This window comes from Pinus tabuliformis, chromosome 3_2, assembly GCF_031772625.1.
Source record: "Pinus tabuliformis cultivar Carrire ecotype Pingquan chromosome 3_2, CPIR1, whole genome shotgun sequence".
NCBI classification, from domain to species: domain Eukaryota; kingdom Viridiplantae; phylum Streptophyta; class Pinopsida; order Pinales; family Pinaceae; genus Pinus; species Pinus tabuliformis.
In genome coordinates, this window is record NC_142302.1 from 1,049,072,424 (window position 1) to 1,049,095,957 (window position 23,534).

Below are 23,534 nucleotides of genomic sequence, written 5' to 3' on the forward strand. Positions count from 1 at the left end.
ACAAAAACGAAAAAAATGACTATAATTTAGAGTCTAGACTTTGTTTCAACACTTTGAAATGTTTCTTCTAAAGTAATTAGGTAAGTCTTTCAACTTTGTAATTTAGAAATAAAGAGGTAAATCGATGAGAAGCATCTTTGATACCTACGGATTTTGTAGTAGTTATCTTGGATTGTTGAGGAAAAAACATTCTAAGTTCAGTTCTATGAGGTGATAGAAACCCATTGGGCTAGTTCCATAGTTATAATTGAAATTATTTTGTGGGATTTGATGTTTAGATCTTAGAATAACCACTGACTAGTCGTAGCTTCTAGGATTATAGTTGAGTGGGTGTCTTTTTACAGATACATCATTTATATGTTCAAACCTCTTGTAGTTTGTACTTAGGCAATGACATCATGAGCTTTGAAACTGTAGAAAATGGCTAGGAATATATGCCTACTAATTAGAAAAACTCCATTACTTTGACATTCAATTCTTCACTAGAGCATGAGGCACTGGAGCTCATTCTCCTTGAAGTTCTACTACACATGTGATGAAGATTATTGAATTTCAAACAAACAATAGATGTAGTAGCCTCTGTTGTGATGTAATTAAAGTTTAAACAACCATCAAAAAAAGCTAAATTAATGACCATGTAGAAAAGTAAAGATGTATAGGCATGGAAAATTTGATGTAAACTGAACATCAGTGGGTATAATATTTGATGTAAAGGCTTAACATTCAATTGGTAGTAATTCTCTTAATTCACCCTATAAGTTGCACAATTCAAGGTAGGATTATAATTCACATGCAACAAGAGTTGGAACAATTTTTCATGTTTCCACTAGGAATATGCACTTGTGACTATGAACTACAGAAATATTACTATTCATTTAGAATAGTCAATTATTTTTCATTTTTTCTTGGCAAATTAATGTTGGAAACTATATTCTATTTTTTCACTTCTTTAGGTACATGCATTTGGTTTTGCAAATGCATTTTCTTATCACATTACATTTATATTGCTAAGATTGGTTTGTAACGCAATGGTGGGCTTCTGATTCCCCCAGACATTCCATATTTTCTTCATTGAAGCGATATGCTCCATGTGTTAATATTTATGAGACATGTAGATTGCAGAGTGAAGTGATTTATGTGTCACAAGTATCAAGTAGGACAAACTTGTGTTAGAAACTATCCATACTAGGGAGGGGGTGTTGAATCGATATTGCACAAATAATACATTTCTTTCTACAATTAAACAATAATTCAAAATATAAACTTCAACAAAACAAGGAGAGAAACATGCACACATAAAACAACAGTAACATACCATGAAGACACCAATATTTTTAGGTGGAAAACCCCTAGGACAAAAAAACCACCGAACTGTTTGTTGCTTATTCTCCTCTATTGCTTTAAAATATTCTCAAATTGCAAAAAGAAGAAATCTCCATATATCTAGTGGCTTGATCTAGAAACAACGAAGACAAAATTGCTTTAATTTCCTTAAAGAAATTTATAATATGGAAGAAAGACTTACTTGGGAACTAATGCAAGCTCTCTTCTTCTCCCCACTTGCAAGATTTAGCTCCAACTCCAAATGATAAAATTGGAACCTACAAAACATCCAAAACAAGAAAGAGAATCGAAACATACAAATAACATATACAAACAACTCTAAACAAGAAGCCAAGGATTCATTGTTCTACATATGCATAAATGAGACATAATGTATAGGAAAACAAGGCATTTTTGTATTAATAAAAGTAGGAGAAGATTACAACCCTTGTAGGCCTTGACCTTGTAGATCTCTCTCAGCTATCTTGTCTTCCTTTACCATAATAGCAAGCCTTCAATCATACCTCAAGCATATGGATGGATTATGAACCTCTAGACACAAATTAGAAGCATAAGGGAATAATTTAGAGTTTCCAAAACCCAACCCGACCCTAATAGCAGGTAATGCATTTATAGGAGAAATGAGAAGGTTGTAGATCCATTAAACTAGTGTAACATCCACTTTAGAAGGGGATAAGATCCATAGGATAAAATATAAGACCTCATACATAGGAATTCGAGGACATCCTTAACAGAGAATGGAAACTTCCATGATAGAAGCCTATAGAAACGGAAGCTTCAAAATTATTTTTATTTTTTTCCTCATTTCAAGGGTCATCACAGTTACAGTGAAATCAACCTATGCTAATCAATGCTTTTCCCATTGATGCAACTGACGAGCCTCCAAATTAGACATAAATTGAGGCCCATCTGATCATCCTTCAACACATTAAACCTTTTTTTTGCATTCGATGACATATTTTTAACTTTAATATGTTCATTAGGAAGGTTTAGAGATAATTGTATATTTCTGCCTATTATTATTTATTTTTGTAGAATATTATGAGAATATTACGCAAATTATGAAGACTTGGAGGATGAGATAATCTAGGGGCTCGCTCCCTGCTATAGGAGGACCAATATTGGATAATAAATAAACAAGATATTATAAAATTATTGCACAAATTATGGAGCTCGAGTGATTGAGAAAAACTAGGAATGTGTTCCCTATCATTTAATGCAAATTCCTAGTGTTGGGAACTAGATCCACTTTTTGAGGGATTTTGGAGCAGAAAGTTGAATCCTTTCAAGGAGAATGCTTAATCATTACTTTTTATAATTACCAATTCAAATTTTCCTCTAGGGGAATGCATTCCTTAATCTTATTGAGGAGAAAACTTGTTCTTTAGCAGCTCCACTTTCATTTCTTGCAGGGATGTACTTGGATAGATTCAAATAATAATGTTTGGTGTCACTTTTAGCTTCTAAAGCTTGGTTTTATCCCTATGACTCTGAGTATCTTTGGGCTTGGCCATCCAAGGAGCCTCAGATCCATCTTGTAAAATTTATTTATTTCCTTTGAATGTCTTTTTCACTTGCATCTCTTATCTCTACATTTAGTGTTAAGGCCTCTTTTGTTGTAGGTTACATTGGTTAAATGATTGAAGTGAGTTTTTTTGCAAGCTATTTACAGAGTCATAAGTATGATGCATCCTTATAACAACTTTTAAAAGTCATATTCATCATTGAGATTCTTGGATTGGTTTAGTAGTTCACAAATATAGAATTCCTTAAAGTCTCTTGTAGAAAAATATTAGTAATTTTCTGTTAGTTTTTAGAACATGTTAATGAGCTTCATTTGAGTTGATTCCACTTGTGTTGAGTCAAAAAAACATACAATTTAATAATAAAAAAATTACCTCATAGAATTTTCAGTTGATCATGTTAGGAATTTTATAGGTTAACTAGCTCACTAATTCTTGAATTTTCAGTTTTTAGAGTAGTAATTTTCTGCTATTTTTTAGCACATGTCAACAAGTGTATTTTTGAGTGATACCACTTGGAATGAAGTCATCAGATATCCCGACTAATAAAAAAAAATTCCCATCTCATTTTCATTTTATTTTCTTGGGAATTCGGCAAGTTATCTCACTCCTGTAGCAATCATGTCACTCCTATAACAGTCATGTAGTAGACCTATAATAATTTTTTTTCGAGATTTTCCTTTCCTAGATTCACTCCAAATTCATGGTATAAGTAGGTTTATAGCCTATGAAGGCTCTGAGGTGACTTTGGTTGAGCTGAGACTTGGTTAGGCCGTCATTTAGCTCTTATATTGTTTAATTCTTGAATGTTGATTTCTACAATTAGTCTAGATTCCTTTTCTGCAATTTACTTTATCCAAAGTGTGATTTCCTTTTTGCAAGAGTACTCTAGGAATTTCCTTTCCTACAAAATAGAATAGATATATTTTAAATTTCATTTCATTTACAGCAAGATGGATTAGATTTACTTAGTTTTCATTATTCTTTACATGTTTTCAAATAGAATAGATTTCCTTCATGCCATTTATAAATTTCTAGGAAGAATATATTTTCTAATATTTATTAACCTTCTGCAACTTAGGATTAGCGGCTTACCTAGATCTTTGTTCATTTGAAGTTTTTTTATTTCCTTCTTTCACTTGCATTAGAGGGAGTTGGACTAGGAGGAGGAAGATGTCTGTTGCACATACAGTGCCAACCCCTCTTAAGTTTGTATCAACCCCGGGTTGATAATTTAGGTTGACAACCTCAAGAGTTGCAACATTCTTGTTGCAATACTAGTGCTCATCAATTTTTGGCATCGTTTTTGGGGAGGGATTGAAAGAAATCACTCTCTTGTTCTTGGAATGATTCCTTCTTTATTTTCTGCATTCATATTTTCTGCAAAAACAAAAAAATTGCATTAGGCATCTCTCATTGTATTATCATTCTCATTCAAGATTTTTTTTATATAAAAATAAAAATTTATATTCTTCAATACCAAAACCCCCCCACTTGATCATGTGTAGGAAATTATAGGGAGGCATGGAGAAGCCCTACTTTTTCAACTCATATCAACAAGATATGAACTACCCCTCCTCTTTCAATACAAGTTATAATGCACAATTTCAACCTTGGTATCCACCTAGCACCTCACCTTGGTCTCCATGGTCTTATCCTTCCCAATGGGGTGATCCATATTCATGGCCTTATCCTCCTCAATATGTCATTCCTCCATTTCATCCATATCAACACCAACCTCCTCAATGGGGTGATCCATATTTCCCTCAATATCCTCAATATCCTCCATACCAAACTTAATTTTATCCATCCCATCTACCTCCAACACAACCACATGCTCAGCCACAACCATTTTAAAAACCCACTCCCACTCAACTACCTGCACAACCATTTCCAAACCCAAGAAATAAAGTAACTCATCCCACTTACAATGTTGAGATACAAAATCTCCAAACAAATCCTCTTGATCCAAATGACATTCATCTTGGATTGGAAAGAGTATTACAAAGAAGAAATTCTCTTGCTCTTGTTGAAGAACAACATCCAAAAGAAGAAGATTCAGAGGAGACTAAAGAATCATGGACTACATTTGATGGAGAGCAACCATTAGAGCCTGATATTGAAGAATTTCTACAATGCTTATCATCATATTCTTTATGTGTTCAAGGGGCTAATCAGTAAATAGTAAAATATTTGAATGGAAAAAAAAAATGAAGACATGAAGAATGATCCAGATGAGCAAGCAAACCAAGGGCGTGAAAGCTATATTGAGGTTTGGTTACAAAAAATAATAAAGATGGAACATCACTCTCTTATTCAATAGTTCTTGATATCATCAAAGTCAAATCAATTGGTCTCTAATATTCAAGTACATTTCAAAGCATATGTTTCGAGCCTACACATTAGTTTATCTGTCATCTTGTTATGCACATGGCTCCATTGGAAGTATTCCTATACTTGAAAGATATTTTTTAATTTTTTCAAGTAGGGTAGGATAAAGTAATAAAAGAAATAAAAGAAATAAAATATCAGGTGAAAACCTCCTTTAAGGTTCCTGAGATTGGCTCATTGATTGAAAACGTCCATGAGACGGTCAATGGGTTGGAAAAAAGAAGAAAGAAAAAAAGATCCTAGGTGAAAACCTCCTTTGAGGCACCTAGGAAAACCTACTAGTTGAAAACCTCATTGAGGCAACTAGCAGGCCTAAAAAAATTGAAAAAATGATTTTTTTTTCTTTGCTCAATGTATCTCACTGATGAATGTAGGTACTCTCCAACCTTTGCAAGCAACAAAAACAAGTTAGCACCAAAGAAAAAGTTGATCAAAAACCTATTCAAAGAAAGTCAGACTTGGGCTTTCTCCTCCTTTACCTAGATGCTCCAACATGACCAATTCCATGTCAGTCCATCACCCTCATCCATTTCCAACATCCACCCATCATTCCTAAGCATTTCCCATTCATTTTCCTTGTTGTCCTAAAATGCTATAGGAAGGTTATGTTTTGCTACAGGACTAGCAAAATACACAGGGCATAAATTATTTTAACCATATCTCAAAAACCATGAATCATTTTCCTGATCTATTTCATGGGGAGATGTATAAGGATGATGGTGACATGCTCAAGTAATTTCAACAAATTCGACTACACACTTTTCGAGAAATCAGCCTCCATCACCTACAACCATTTTAAATTTTTCTCAAGATTCGTGAATCCATTGGATAGAATGTTTAATGGGGAGGTGCATAAGAATAATGGAAACATGCTCAAAAAATTTTAGTTCAATCCAATATACCATTTGAGAGATATGGATAAAAAAAATTACTACACAAGTGTTTTAGAATTGTTAAAGGAGTGTCCAGATTTGCTACAAGATTAAGATTTGCTTAGAAAAAGGGGTCAAAAATCATGTTTTCCCTTGGGAAATGTCAGGAGAGGTTCATCAAACCTCCTTCACCTCTCATCCACTCCATTTAACCAACTTCTTCTCAAGATTCCACCTATTTTCATGAAAAAACAAAAAAACAAAGAAAAGAGACTTTGCCTTCACCCCTTCTTCACAAGCTTTCACCACCATCAGAGCTTTTGTTCTTATCCCTAGGCTCACCATGATTCATCCAAGTCACTGAATGCATTTCATGAAACAACATAATATTTGAATGGCATTTTGTGGAGGGACTCTATGATTGCTGCAGGAATGAGATCAGTCATGTAGCAGCCTCCACAGATCCAACAAGATCATAAATAGAGGACCGGTGTAGCTCTAGAATGAATATTTGGCCATCCCAAAGCATAAAGAGGCCATCTCTGAGGCTTATAGATGTCACATCATAGCTGAGGAGTAGTTGCAAGGTCACCAATTCACTCCATCAACAATAGATCAAACACTGGAAATGTTAGGGTCCAACCCTAACCCCTTTATTTATGTAATAAGCCCAAGGGGTTGAGTGAGAGTCATAGTTAGTTGTAAGTGGTTGACTAGCATTATAGAAAAGGGACCACAATTAGCTGTATATGGGCCATAGTCAACAAATAAAATGGCTAACCCGTGTTATGCAAGGGATCACTAGTAGTTAGGGTTTTGGATGTCATTAAGCTATAAATAGTCTTAGTTAGTAAGGGAAAGATCATCAAGTCTTATTGTAATTGAGCTCTACTCTGTTGGAGGTTTCCCTCTTGAAGAGTCAAGTGAACATTGTAATATGCTTCTAAATAATAAAATATCTTGCAATTTGTCTCATTTCATGTGGTAATTAATGTTTTGGGCTATATTTATTCGTATTTTTGGTATTATGGATTTCTCACAAATAAAGAGTATAAGAAGTGTTATTAAAGCACTTTCCAACGTCAGTTGTACTTCCAATTTATGTAGATTTTTTTTAGGCTAGAGACGTGTTCCAACGTCTTTAAACCATGAGATCTGTCGTTGAGTGCATGAACCTGTGGATTTGTGGAGGCATGCACACAGGAACTACAAGAGGTGGTCATGCTTGTTGGACTCCGTTGTAACCCTTTTGGGTACCCCTTCGAGTAGTAGCACATTAGACGAAACCGTGCATGAACTGCACTACCATGTACCCTTGGGTATATCATAAGCCCTCTAGGATAACCTAAAACCTAACCTTAGGTAAGTCGTCGGTCATCTTGCTACTATAGTACACTGAGAACAACACTCGGGGAGATTACTTGCACGTACAATAGGGTAGTCGGGTAGTACAGCTAAGGGTACAATTGATCCTCTTTTGTTAGCACCCTAAAATATTGACCTGAGTACTATTGTTGGATCCCTAAAATTATCGCGATCTGTAGCACATGACACTCCTTTGTGACCATAGTTCCCTTCGCTATCTGAAGATCGCCCTCTACCTTGTCTTCCAGATCAGATACAGTGGTTGGGGTTCGACTACCACTGTCTAGATCAGATCCAGTAGTTGGGGTTCTGTCGTCGTCATACATATCAGATTCAGTAGTAAGGGTTTTCACAGTGTAGATCAGACTCTTTACGTAGTGAGGGTTTTAGCCACCATAGTCCAGATCATATTATTGCAACGCATTGTACAGTACCAATACCTTGGGGTTTTTATTACTACAATCCAGACCTGATTTTCACAGGATATTTGGCAGCATCAAGCTTTCTGGAATTCGGCCATTGCAATATTGATCAAATGGGAGTAAAAAAATAAAGTTTGAGGCCATCCCAGGATGCTTGCAAGAGAATTAGTCCATAAGCTTCAGGACATCAAGCTAGTCGTAGTGGAACCATTCACTTGTAATACCCCAATTTTTCGGCGGTCCCAAAATTTTTCCCAACATGACTTCAAGTGACCCACTCCACTAGACTCCCAAGCTCACCCTCTTTCCAAGAATACTACTCTTAAGTAAGCTCAAAAATTTGACTGGGGATGGTGTATGCTCGGTACCAGATCTCAGGTTATGGCTACGGAAAGGGTAGTCGAGAAGGTCGACAAACTTGAGAAAAAAATTGAGGAATTTAAGGTGAAAATTTCCACCCATATCTCACAACTAGTAGACCTTATAAATTCATCTTGTAGGGAGGAGCCTAGTGTTGATGCACACATAGAAGGAGAATCTAACCATCACATTCACTTCCATGGAAATCACCACTCTTCGAGCCACTGGACACCCAAGATGGACAAGTACAAATTTGATGACTCTAAATGGAACAATATTTCTCCCTTAATGATATCTACAAAGATGGAACTAAACTACATGTGGGATCCCTTTACTTGGACCAAGAGAGATGGCAGTGGCATCAGAAATGTTATCCAGGGAGAGAAACATGGAACATGTTCTCAAAATCCATATGTGATGGCTTTGACCGAAAATCTATTTTTTTGGGGTATCTCACTAAGCTTTGACAAACAGGTACAGTAAAGGACTACATTGCAACCTTTGAATAATTGGACATCGAAACTAACGGCCTAGGATATGATTTTTAATTGGAATGTTTCATAAGTGGCCTAAAGGAATCCATCCAATCTCATGTTTGGATGCACCAGCCAGCTACTTGGTTGGATGGATGCCGCAAGGCCTTAGATGTGGAAGTTGCCTTAAATTCCTAGTCTAGTCATCCTAATTTTGTCACCAAGGCACGTCCCACCTAGGCTCTAGGCCCCACCCAAACACTAAAGGTTCAAAAGTTGTCACTGGAAGAAATGGCCGAAAGAAGGAAACAAGGATTGTGTTACTACCATGATGACAAGCACTCCCCTAGGCATAAATGCAAGGAACCAAAATTCTTTCAAATTGATGCTACTGATAACAACTCAGTAGATGAAGCTCCATCTCTTGAGGTTCCTGAGGAAGAAGTAGGTGAAACCCAAACTTTCCCAGAAAATGATGTCACAGCTACGCTAGATGAGCCGGTTATATCACTACATGCCTTAGCTATAATTTCTTCCCCTAATACTCTCAAAATCTGAGGCTTTATTAAACATCGACTAGTAGTGGTATTGATCGATAGTGGAAAAAATCATACTTATTACCATAAGAGAGTCATAGAAGTTGTTCATTACTTTGTACGGGTGGTATCTAATTTCCAAGTCCTTATCGTTGATGGGGGGACCATGAAATGTGAGGGCCGCTGTGAAAATATTAAGCTTCATATGGGATATTACCACCTAAAGAGCCACACGTTTTCCATTGAAATGGGTGGTTGTGACATTGTCCTTGGTGCTAAATGGATTCTTACACTGGGCCCTATCACAATGGATTTCCAGGATTTATATATGAGCTTTAAGAAGAACGACCACATTCATACATTGAGGGGACTCTAGGCAGGTGCTCCTACTATCATAAACTCACATTGAATGGAGAAGGTTTTAAAAAAAGGCCATCATGGAGTAGTCGCCCAATTTAATGCCATCATGTCCGTTGAATCCAATACTCATCATATTCATCTTGGGATGCAAAAAGTATTAGATCACCAACAACAGGTTTTTGACAAACCTAAAGAGCTTCCACCCTCTAAGGGTGAACATGTTCATAGCATCCCTTTGGTCCCGGGTTCCCATCCGCCTAATGTCCGCCCATATCAATATCCTTTTTCCCAAAAGAATGAAATTGAAATTATCATCAAGGAACTCCTCGAAACCTGTGTTATCCATCCCAGCATTAGCCCTTATTCATCTCCAATGGTCATGGTTCTAAAGAAAGATGGAGAATTGCGCATTTGTCCAACTTTTGGGCCCTTAAAAAGCTCACTATCAAGGGCAAATTTCCTATTCCAGTTTTTGATGTTCTGCTTCATGAATTGCATGGTGCTAAATTCTTTACCAAGCTAGACCTCCACTCAGGGTATCACTAGATACACGTGAAGGAGGTAGACATTCCCAAGACAGCCTTCTGAACTCATGAAGGCCATTATGAATTCCTGGTCATGCCATTTGGTCTCTGTAATGCTCCATCTACTTTTCAAAGCCTGAAGAACTACCTTTTGAAACCATATCTTTGAAAATTTGTCCTAGTCTTCTTCGATGGTATTCTCATCTAGAACATAACCTAGGACAAACATCTTTGGCATGTAGACCAGATATTGCAACTGCTCCAAGATCACAAATTATTTGTCAAATTATCCAAGTGCTCCTTTGGTGTGGAAGAAGTAGAGTATTTGGGACACATTGTGGGTCGTGAAGGAGTGAGGGTTGATCAGAAAAAGATTTAGGCAATGCAAGATTGGTCGCAACCAAAAACTTTGAAAATTTTGAGGGGATTCTTGGGTCTCACTGGCTACTATTGCAAATTGTCCTCAATTATGGACTCATTTCTAGACCCCTCACTAATCTTCTCAAGAAAAATTCATTTCTCTGGACTAATGTAGCTCAACAGGCCTTCTTGGCTCTCAAACAGGCCATGTGCTCCACTCCCGTATTGGCCTTACCCAACTTCACCAAATCTTTTATGATTGAATGTGATGCTTCATGTATGGGTATTGGCATTGTATTAATGTAGGAAGGTAGACCATTGGCTTTCACTAGTCAACAACTCAGCGACAAATATCTGGGTCAATCTACATATGAGAAAGAAATGATGGTCATATCACTTGCAGTAGACAACTGGAGACCATACTTATCGGGGAGACATTTCCAAATCCACATGGATCATCATAGGCTAAAATATTTTCTAGAGCAACATCTATCATTGCCACAACAAAATAAATGGCTTGCCAAAATGTTGGCATATGATTGTGAGATAATTTACAAGAAGGGGTGTGACAATGTAGTGGTTGATTCCTTATTGTGACAATTTGAGGATGAAAGCACCCTTCTATCACTCTCTCTACCCATACTAGATTAGATTGAAGAGGCCCACAATGAATTGTTCTCCCACCTCTCTTTGTACCAACTCATTAATAACTTAAGAGAACAACCTAATTCCTCAGTAGACTACTCTTGGAAGGATGATATTCTTCACTACAAGGATAGAGTAATGTTATACCTGGCCTCCACCCTCAAAACCCGCATCTTGGATAAGTTGCACTCATCTTTGATTGCAGGAAATTCACGCTTTTAGAAGACTTCTGCTCAAGCACGTCATTATTTCTTTTGGACTGGCATGAAGAACGACATTCTTACTTTTGTAGCTGGATGTGATGTGTGCCAATGCAACAAAGGGGAAACAATCAAGTTACCGGGAACCCTACAACCATTTCCACTCCCTGCTTCTGTCTAGACGAATTTTTCCATGTATTTCATCGTTAGTATCCCAAAGTCAGGAAACAAATCATTAATCATGGTGGTTATTGAAATACTTTCCAAATATGCTCATTTTTCCGCTCTACCACACCCATTTACCCCAACTTTGGTGCTTCAAGTTTTCTTGAACCAGATCTTCAAATTGCATGGCATGCTTATTTCCATTGTGTTTGACTGAGACCCCACTTTCACCAGCAAATTTTGGTAGGAACTTTTCAAGCTACAGGGCACGCAACTCCAACTAAGCATGACTTATCATCCCTAAACCGGTGGTCAAACATAAGCAGTCAACAAATGTTTGGAGACTTATCTGAGGTGCTTCACTTCAGACAAGAAACATCACTGGGTAAAGTGGCTACCTTTAAGCTGAATGATGGTATAATACTAACTATCATGAAGTCACCAAGATGAATCCATATGAGGCAGTGTATGTCCAACTCCCACTTTCACTAGTTTCTTATATCCCTGGATGTTCTAAAGTACAAGAAGTTGATCAACTCCTATAGAACCGAGCCGCCATAATAGCTCATATCAAATATAATCTACATCATGCTCGAAATAGAACGAAGCAACAGGTTGACCAACATCGTTCTAAGTGATAATTTCAAGAAGGAGATCATGCATTCCTGCGACTTCAACCATATAAGCAAACGTCTCTCAAAGAAAGGGGTTGTCGAGGACTAGCACCAAAATTTTATGGGCCTTATTAGATACTTCAGCGCATAGGAGTAGTCTCTTACAAACTGGCCTTGCCACCTACTTCAAAAATCGATGCGGTCTTCAATGTATCGTGCCACAAGAAAGTGGTGGGGAGCAATAGTAGGGTTCAAACAAGTCTACTCGAATTAGATGAGGAAGGCTCACGTTGGCTCTGACTACACCATGTCCTCGATACTCTTGAAAGACATCTCCACGACCGCACCATCAAGGAAGTGCTCATCAAGTGGAAAGACACCTCTCCAGAAGATGCGACTTAGGAACCAACCACTATTCCTCAGAAGTTTCCACAGCTTCAACCTTGAGGAGAAGGCTTATTTTAATGGGCTAGGGTGTGTTAGGGTCCAAACCTAACTCCTTTATTTATGTAATAAGCCCAAGGGGATGAGTGAGAGTCATAGTTAGTTAAAGAGTCAATAAATCATGCATTAATAATTGTAAGTGGTTGACCCACATTATAGAAAAGGGACCACAATTAGTTGTAAATGGGCCATAGTTAATAAATAAAGTGGTTAACCCGTGTTATGCAAGGGACCACTAGTAGTTAGGGTTTTGGATGTCATTAAGCTATAAATAGTCTTAATTAGTAAGGGAAAGATCATCGAGTCTTATTGAAAATGAGCTTTACTCTGTTGGAGGTTTCCCCCTCAAAGAGGCAAGTAAACATTGTAATCTTCTTTTGAATAATAAAGTATCTTGCAGTTTATCTCATTTCATGTGGTAATTCTATGTTTTGGGATACATTTCTTCGTATTTCTGGTATTCTAGATTTCTAGCAGGTCAAGAGTATAACAGGAAAATACCTACATGAAAGAGAGATTGTATCAGTCAAATACATCATCACATAGTTGTGTTTAATGAGGACCTATCCACAAGCAAGAAAATGAGAGATGGCACCTCTAGAGGACAGTTGATTGATCATCAACCTAGCAACAACATGCATGCATTTGTAACAGCTCAAAATCAAGTAGGCACAAGTATGCATCATTCTTCACCTCTTCTGTTGAGCATATTATGGTTAAAATCATTGTTTTCAATGCACAAGAGATAAGGTTTTATAGGCGGAAAGTGGCTAGTAAAATTGGCCACCCTCGACTAGTAAGACTACAATTTACTTAAGAACTCATGCAACGTGGAAAACAACAAGAAAAGGAGGATTATAATTACGAGGAGTTAGCCAGTCGGCTTGAGAAGTTACAGAGGTGGTAGGTCAAGGATAACTCATCCAACACACTGAAGGACTAAGAGATGAGTCAAAACTTCATTTGAACCAAGATGGCATTCCCAAAATGGTAAGAGAGTCCCACTACTTCATTGAAGTTTGAGCTAGATGCTACCAGGGGATGCCTAGGGTGCTACAGAAGAGATACAATATAAGTTTGTAGGTGTTATAGGAGGTGCTACAGGATTGGATACCACTTCTATAGGAGTACCTGATTCACTACAGGAACACAAAAGAGATGCTATAGGGATGAATTAAGAGGCGAAAAGGATCCTAAACCACCAAGAAATTTCCTCAAACCCCCCATGAACATAATGGAGCCATCCTTAAAAGAGTAAGTTGCCTCCTCTATCCCCACTTTCCATACAATTGCATAGAGAATTCTACTTTCTACAGGCATCTTGTAGCAAACCCCTATGAAAGTAAATACTTTTGAAAAAAATATTTTCTCACATAAGAAAGGCAAGGCAAGAGCAAGGGAATTTTTTCACTAAGTTAGGGGGTACCATTCATCTCCCTCTCTATCCAAAAATCATCAACCACCCTCTACACCCTAGACTGCTCAAAGAAAAATCTTGGAAATTCCCTTCAAATAATTTAAGGAAGTAGCAGTAGAAGTCATGGGAGGAGGTTTCAATTGAAGAGAGGTACATATCTTGTGAGGGGAGGTTGAGTCTTGTGAATTCCCATAAATTTAAGTTTCTCTATGAGTTAAGGTTCCGGATAGAGTAACCAGTTCCAAGAAATCTTAGTGTTCCACATTTCCTCCTTCATTCCATCATTGAAATGAGCCAGAGATTGAGGAAAGGAGGCACCATCACATTTCCCATCATGGCCTCATTGTCATGAATTCCTTAAGCCACCTCAAGAACCTTGTGTTGTGGACTGACTTTGTAGACTTAGATAGAGAGGCATTCATTGAAACACAATCCCTCACCACAACACAACAAGAAGAGACACCAAAATCTAGTGTTGGAGGTAGGAAAGAAGAGGAAGTGGAAGAGGAAAAGGAAGGAGAAAAGACAAAGGAAGAAGGAGGAGGAGAACATAAAGCAAAAGAAGAGACCCCTAAAGAGCCCTCAAAATCTCAAAAGATAGAAAAATAGGGGCATTAAATAAGCCTCTCACCAGAAAATAATGTTACAAGAAAGGATAAATTTTCTACATGAGAAGACAATGTGCTACAGGAAAGTCCAGTGAGCTGCAAAAGAGCCTGATTTTGAGAAATTTCACCCCAAAATCTTATGATTCAAAAGAAAACATCCAAAGGAAGGGTAAATACATATTTCTCCTTGCCATATGTGAACAAGTAGGCTGCAATTTTTTCATCTTTTTTCAATAGTACAACCTATGAGAAACTTCTTATAAAAGTTTGAATAAAAAATGAAATGTGGATTTAATTGAGCCTAATAAGAAAGGGAATTGCAATTATTTTGGAAACAAAGAATTACCTTTCCCACGGCCAAGAAGAAGAAGCAAAAGAAGAAGTTGGGGAAGAAGAGGAAGATGACGGAGCAAGAGAAGATGTGCCAAAATTCCTTCTGAGGTAGCTTGGGATGTTAAGGAGGCACCAAGGCCATGGATGATGCACAATTAAGTCACTAAGTTACTCAGAGGATGAATAACACTTTCAGTGGGGGCGTGTGATGGGCCTCCAAATTATACATAAATTAAGGCCCATTTGACCATCATTCAGCATATTAAACCTCTCTTTTTGCATTAGATGACATATTTTTAACTTTAATATGTTCATTATGAAGGTTTAAATATAATTGCATATTTGTGCCTAATATTATTTATTTTTCTAAAATATTATGAGAATATTGGGCAGATTATGAAGACTTGGAGGATGAGATCATCTAGGGACCTTCTCCCTGCTACAAGAGGACCAATATTGGATAATAAATGAACAAGATATTATGAAATTATTGCACAAATTTTGGAGCTCAATTGATTGAGAAAATCTAGGAATGTATTCCCTCTCATTTAATGCAAATTACTAGTTTTGGGAACTAAATCCACTTTTTGAGGGATTTTGGAGGGGAAAGATGCCTCCTTTCCAGGAGAATGCTTCCTCATCACTTTGTATAAGTACCAATTCAAATTTTACTATACAGGCATATATTTCTTAGTCTTCTTGCATTAAGGGAATTTTGAGGTCTAAAATGGGCCTCCTATGAAAAATGTACAACCAAAATAAACTTTATAAGAACCAATAGGATTCAGATGATGATGTCAATCATGGAGGATGATTCACCATTTTTAGAGTTAAAAAATAAAAAGATTAAAAAATAATAAAACTACTTTTTCAACTCATATTTTCAACTTATCTCCCTAAGGCTTTACTCAAATTTCGAGTGGGTGTACTCATTGGATGCAAAATTTATTTCCTCATCCAAGGACTACCCATTTTACCTACTTTTGATGGACCCTGCTACACGTAAAATGAGAAATACATGAATAAAACGTGATTGCAATCAGATTTTCATGTCTTTCTCATTTTTCGTGTAGTAGGGTCCATCGAAAGTATGCAACATGGGTAATCCTTGGATGGGGAATCAAATGTGGTGTCCAACCAGTGTTTCTGCTCAAAATTTGAGTTAACCCTTAGGGGGATAAGTTCAAAATACTAGTTGAAAATACAATTTTTTCTTTTTTCCCTCTAAAATTTGATGATATAATCTAATATTATTTTATTATTTCCACTATTATTTTATAATTTCCTTAGGATTCCCATTTTAGAACTCAAAGTTCGCCTAATGTGGAGAAAACTTGTTCTTTAGCAACTCCACTTTCATTTCTAGCAGGGATGTACTTGGATTGATTCAAATAATGAAGCTTGGTGCCATTTTTAGCTTCTAAAGTTTGGTTTTATCTATAGGACTCTGAGTATCCTTTGGGTTGGCCATTCTAGAACCTTTATATCCCTCTTGTACAATTTTTTATTTCCTTTGAATGTCTTTTTCACTTGCATCTTGTATTTTTACATATAGTGTTCATACCTCTTTTGTTGTAGGTTACATTGGTTAAATGATTGAAGTGATTTGTTTTTCAGGTTATTTATAGAGTCACAAGCATGATTCATTCTTATAAAAACTTTGTAAATTCATATTCATCATTGAGCTACTTGGATTGGTTTACTAGTTCACAAATCTAGAATTTCTGAAAGTCTCTTGTAGCAAAATAGTAGTAATTTTATGTTATTTTTTAGAGCAAGTTAATGAGATTCATTTGAGTTGATTCTACTTGTGTTGAGTTATAAAATAATCCAATTTAATAACATAATTTACCCCATAGGTCATGCATTTGATAGGTTAACTAGTTCACTAATTCTTGAATTTCTAGTTTTTAGAGTAGTAATTTTATGCTATTTTTAAGCACATGTTAACAATGGTATTTTTTAGTGATTCCACTTGGAATGGAGTCCTAGGAAATCCTACTCAATAAAAAAAAATCCCATCTAAGTTTTATAAAATTTTCTTGGGCATTCAGAAAGTTATCTCACTCCTGTAGCAATCATGTCACTCTTGTAGCAGACCTAGAGCAATTTGTTTTCGAGACTTTCCTTGCCTAGGTTCACTTCAAATTCATGGTATAAGTATATGTATAGCCTATGAAGGGTATGATTCCACTTTCGTTGAGATGAGGCTTGGTTAGGCCACCATTTAACTCTTATATTGCTTACTTTTCGAATGTTGATTTCTGTAATTAGTTTGGATTCTTTTTCCGCAATTTACTTTATGCAAAGTGTGATTTCCTTTTTGCAAGAGTACTCTAGGAATTTAGTTTCCTACAAAATATAATAGATATCTTTTAAATGTCATTCCTTCCAACAATATATATTAGATTTGATTAGTTTTCATTATGCTTTACATGTTTGCAAATAGAATAGATTTCCTTCCTACCATTTACTTTCTAGGTAGAATAGATTTGCTTATTGTTATTTACTTTTTGCAACTTAGGATTGGCTTATTAACTAGATCTTTGTTCATTTGAAGTTGTTTTATTACCATTTTCACTTCCATCAAAGGGAGTCGGACTAGGAAGAGGAAGGTGTCTGCTACATATACAATGTCGACCCCTCTTAAGTTGGGATGAACCCTGGGTTGATAATTTAATTTGATAGCCTCAGGAGTTGCAACATTCTTGTTGCAATATTGGGGCTCATAAAAAACCTACAACAACAGACTTTTTGAACTACGAAAGTGTGATGGGGACCTAAATTAGGGTTTTTATCCAATATAATGCAAATTTTTTGGAACTTCTGGAAAGGACATATTTTTGTCTTTGTAGGGGATTATTGCAAAGTGTGAATGGATGATGATTGATCTGGATTGAAGGTCATTTGTTTAGATGTGACAAAATGACCTATAACACTAATTTACATTCATCAAATTTCCACCACTAGCAAGAGACCCTACTCCTTATAAATGAGATCAGTTGGCCACACCCAACTTGGAGCCACCATTCCTACAATTGAGCGATCAACATGCACTTAAATTGAAGCCACGACCTCAATGCACAAATATTTCTGGAGATATAATGAAACTCTAGACTGAATCACAGCTACAAATACAAAATATAACATCGATGAAAGTCTCTTCAACTTCCAATAAACCATTGTCCTGATGAGAGAAAAATTCTCTACACACCCCCTTCAAAACTAGTCTTCAATCCCTACACAAAATATAAATCACAACTAATATATGATCTCTCAGTTATTCTAAAGTTTTGTATAGTCTACTACAACCATTGATTTCTGAACATTCTCTCCTTATCACAACATGAATACACTCCCTCTCTCACACCAAAAGAACCAACCTAACGAACACATAAATTCCTCCTATTTGTAATTTTTTGAGATAGTTAAATCAGTGAATGGATCAAGTGATGGAGCACTCAACAAGTCTTTTCACACCATAGAATCTGTTTGGATTGTTACACTAAAAAATGTCACCATGACTACTTACAGTTAGTATGGCTCAAATCAACAGTCATGCTACCCTCTTAGGCAAGTCTTATGCCTCTGCTATCCATCTCAAACTCAAAGAAGAGAGAAAGTCTTGTAAAAAATGTGTTTATCTCTGGGGTCGCAGGTTCTCTCTAGCCTTACCTGCGGGGACGCTCACAATGTTCACAAAAGTTGCGTCCATGGACGCTCTGTATGTTAAGGGACAGGTGCGTCCTTCTGTAAAAGGCAAAATACGCGAGTTTCATCTTTAAAAAGTTACTTGTGGTTATTTCTAGAACTTTCTAGAGGTCGGTTTGATGAAATGGATACGCCTCCAGTTGGTTCATGTATCCCTATTAAGGAGGAACTTATCCCATCAATAAGGGAGCTATCCCACCCAAAGAGGGGGATTATCCCATTGATGGTGGACCTGAATAACCTCTTTACAGCACTATAAATAAAGACATTGAGCCAGAGGGAGAGAAGGTTGGAGCTATACATTTTCTTTGGGTAAATGCTGCAGGATTTAGGACTCCCATTTAGAACCTTGTGAGGAGAGATTGTCTTTGCTTGTTTCTACTTGGAAGTGGGTGAGCTTTGTCAAAGTAGAGGAAAACCCTTGATGGACCCTGGGAGGAACTTGCACAACACCAAGGCCAGGTTGTAAGAGTTTCTTTGTTTCGTTATTAATACAAACTGGTTTATTTTTCTCAATAGCTTGTGTTAATGAGTTATTTCATGTGTTCCTTGGTCTACATGTTGAATATATGTTTTATTATATGAAATGCAAGTGCTTGGTAATTGTTTGATTGTTTGTGGTTGCAGGAATTGATGTGAAGGAGGAGCTCATCCGGATCGGCAAGGACGGACTACAACAACAGCGTTTTGGAATAAGGTAAGCCTAAACACTTGTAGTTTTCGTGTTTTAAAAGGTATATTTAGAGAAAGATCACTCCATTTTGTCTTGTTTGTCGCTAGAGAGTTTAGACTCCTAGGGAGGTCAGTTGTGTCCGCACAAACGACTTTTTCCGCCACGACAAATTGGCGACTCCGCTGGGGAATCCATTAATGAGAGAGTCTTTTCCTTTGTGTGAACTTTGCTCTGAGAAAATCATTTTTATTTTCTGGTTTTTGACTGTGAGAATTAGTATTTGGGTGGCTTAGCTTTAGATTTAATTAGATTTGGTTTTTCTTAACTTTTCCAGAAGGACGCACCCTCTAAGTACTGCACAGTGCGTCTTTGGACGCGCTGTTGCCGTTTGCACAGAGCGGGCCCGCGCCTGTTCTAACGGGCTGCCTGCGTCTTCCTGTAAAAATTTAGGAAAATTCCATTTTTGCTTTAATTGCTTTTAGATTTTGTTTTTTCTTAGTGTTTTCTGCCCAGATCCTTTAGTACCCTGTCAAAGATCTTCACCTAAGCTTGTTTCATTAGCATTCCTGCTTTTAGCTTTCATCAATTGGGTGTTTTGAGTCTCTTTTTTGATAAATTCTTGATTTGATTTCCTTTGGTCATTACTTGGAGGTTTCTCTCAGTTTTTTTTTTTTTTTTTCACAATTTTGCATCTTTTTGCTTGTGTTTTTGCAAAAAAAATTCCCCCTCATTCGCCGGGGGGGGGGGGGCTAAATTGTGTATGAGTGTTAATTGCCTTTGAGTGTTTTTATGTTTTGATCTTTGGAACTCTCACCCAATTTTCTCGACTTGCACTTGATTGGTTCTTAGATCACATTAGAATCATCTTGTGTTTGAGAATTCTCTTGCATAGATCACATTTGCATAATTAGAATTCTCATTTTCAAAATATTAATGAGAAATGTGCATAGATTACATTTGCATACTTTTCAAGTGAATTGTGCATAGATTACAATTGCATAGTTTACATTCTGAAAAAATCCATTGTAGATTTAGATCAGCTTTCTTTGATTTGAATTTACACAGAAATAAAAAAAATGGTTTGGAATTGATTTGCATTAGTTCTTCTTGATGAAATTAGTGCATTAGAGAATTTGTTATATTTTCTCTTAGTGATCAATTTTTTGCATTATTGGAAGTGAATGGAAACTCTCTCCTTACTTTAGTTAGGATTCATCGAATTGAAACGATTACATTATCATATTCGATTGCATTCAGTTGAGTCGGGTCATAACACCATTGGTTTCATCTCCATTTATCCATTTGAGTAATAACAGCCTTAATAACACAGTGCTTAATTAAAATTCATCTAGTAATTTTTACATTTCTAGGGCTCTGAAGCACCAACATAGCTTAGGCTAGTGTCTTGGAGTAGGTGAGTACTTAACTCTCCAAGACAGTAAAACCAAACAAGTAGTCGATCTTGTGATAGAATCAAATCCAATTGTTACATTTACACTCTGGGAAAGCTCCTCTTAAAGGAGAAGCACGAGCTCGTGTCCGAACCAGTGAGGGGATCATTCCCCCCTCGTTGGGAATGACACCAGACAGTACGTATTACAAACGGTAAACCTCGGATTAACCATTGTCGAGGAGCCAGGGGTCACTTATCGGTAAACCTTGGATTACTATCAAGGAGCCGGTAAGGGGATTGAGCTTGCTACTCTGCCCTTGCGTGCTGTCGGAGTTTAGACTGTTCCCCCAGGTGTACTTGTGGCCGTTGGTAACCTTAGTGACCATAATCTTTAGGATTCTACCCAAGGTGACGGTGGAGGGAAGGTCCCACTGTACCTGGAGCAGACGTCGGCTATACTCACTTGGATTTTCTGGGGGGTTCACTTCACTCGAGACGGTTAAAGTGGAGGAACTTGGTCCAGTCTATTCATTAAGCAGGTTGTCGGCGTAACTGTTCCACCCGCCATTTCTGTACTGAATCCAGCGAGGTTGGGCTTCATCACCAACTAGCGTTTTTGGTCCGGAAGAATACTGTTTGTGTGTGGTTTGACTCCTAGATTTGATAGCGCGTGTTAATTTGTTTGTTTTTACTTTTAGAGACCATAGGTGTGAATTGTGAATTTTAATTGTTAGGTGTGAATTGTGAATTGTTAATTTTAGTTTTAAAATTGTTAATAAAATTCACTAAAGTTGAATATAATGGAAAATGTTCCGGAATTTATCAACCTAGGAACCCCTCCCAATGAGAATCCTAGTACTTTTCCTTACTTTGGAAATGTTGGTCCTCCTTATATGGCTACTTTGTCATTACCTGGATTTACAATAGGTTTACCGATATGGTTATTTTCAACTTCGTTGACCCAAAATACTCCAATTGTTCCACCTCAAACGGATGCTTCACCTCAACAGAGTTCACCATCTCAACATGACCAACCTTCTGTTGACCCTTTACCTTCTTCGCCTAATTTTTCTTCCTCCATTTCTTCCTCTTCGCCTGGTAAAAGCCTTGATGCTAGTAATCAGGAGGTTAAGAAGAAGAAGAAAGGGAAGAAGAAGAAAAAGAAGAAGAGGCAAGATAAGAAAGAAGTCAACCAACCAACCATGGCTGTAAGTGTTAGTTGTGTTGAGGAAAATTCTGACATGCACCGTAAACCCAAATACCCTTGCAGGCTTTGTAAGGGTGACCACTTCCTTGTCAATTGTCCTGGTATTCCAAAGGTCTTGGAAGTATGGTCAAAAAACTCTCATCAACTTTCCATTGATCCATCAACCAGTGATAGTCAGGTTCCTGGGAAAAAGGGTAACGTTAGGTTTCCTTGTAAGTTATGCAAAGGGAGTCATCAAACTCACATTTGCCCTCACATGGATGAAGCCTCAACATTGTTGGAAAAACTTACTGTTCCACAGCAAGAATTTCCAACTGGTTACCGTAAACTTTCTCCCAACCTACCGTCAACTGACGGAGTGATTGATTTAAATTCAAATACAGTCGATCACACTCTTCCATTGGAGAATGAAACTCATGTCACTCAGGTTGATGATCCATTAGTTGATCAAGTAGTCGATTCAATTTCACATTCGGTCGATCCCACTTTCCCTTTGGAGAGTGAACTTCATACCGCTCAGGTTCTTCTTGTTACATCAGATTCTTCTATGCCGGGGGGCATTTCACCTGTTTCTACGGAACCCCCTCCAAACACTGAGGTCTTTTCCTTTGATTGGAATAGACTGACAGAACCTCGTCTTCCTTCCTCCATCCCTTTCCAAATCATTGTCAAGGCTGGTGGTAGGGATATACATCGTACACAGGTAGATGAAGGTGCTTTTGTTAGTATTTTATCCTCAACTGTTTGGAAAGCTTTGGGTTCCCCTCAGCTTGCGCCTATTACGCAGAATCTGAAAGCTTTTAACAGAACCATTAGTGAACCTTTAGGGATCCTTCCTAAGTTTTCTATTACCTTGGAAGGTAAAACTGTCTGTATTGATCTTATGGTAGTTCGAGGTCCCTTGGATTTCAATTTACTCCTTGGGCGAGACTATGTTTATGCAATGAAAGTTGTCGTATCGACACTCTTTCGCGTGATGTATTTCCCTCACAATGGCAGTATTGTGACTGTAGACCAGCTTTCATTCCCTAGTCTTGTTTCAACTACCAATAATATGACACCCCTAAATGTTCCTGATTCTAAAGTGGTATCTACCCTGCCACGGGTTAATTATGTGGCAACTGGTCCCATGTTTTCAGTTACCGATGTAAGTGAGCCTCTCACTGTCGATTTAGATCCGGTAATTGACATGGAAAACTCTATGGGATTACTTGAACACGATGTTCTTATCCCTTATGAGTTCCTTGACATGTGTTCCTTTCCGAGAAGTATTCTTCCTTCTGATGAAGACCTCTTGGAAGCCATGATCAAGGTGTGTCCATTGACATGTCTTTCTTCCAGTTGGAAGCCATGATCAATAAGCGAGGATAGTTTTTCCTATATCAACCTCGTTAAAAAATGAATCAGTGTGTACGAGGAAGGTTCCTTTTACTGTGTCAACCTCGTTAAAAAATGAATCAGTGTGGACGAGCATAGTTCCTTGTTTTGTGTCAAGCTCGTTAAAAAATGCAACAAGGAGTTACGAGGAAAGTTCCTTTTACTGTGTCGACCTCGTTAAAAAATGAATCAGTGAACATGAGGATAGTTCTTTTAC

The 23,534-nt window shown here is 37.3% G+C and overlaps 1 long non-coding RNA gene across 3 annotated transcripts in view; it reads right to left on the reverse strand.

Annotated features, from left to right (window-relative positions):
- The window catches only part of LOC149184192 (uncharacterized), a 110,839-nt gene that overhangs the window by 46,439 nt on the left and 40,866 nt on the right, over positions 1–23,534 (reverse strand). The window contains exon 3 of one of the 3 annotated variants that reach the window (XR_016257242.1): positions 1,526–1,601. The exons of 1 other annotated variant lie outside the window; for it this stretch is intronic. This is a non-coding gene — a long non-coding RNA (uncharacterized LOC149184192). Of the gene's footprint in view, positions 1–1,525; positions 1,602–1,643; positions 1,876–23,534 lie in introns of those variants that run through there. One more of the 3 variants, XR_016257245.1, reaches the window with a different exon arrangement.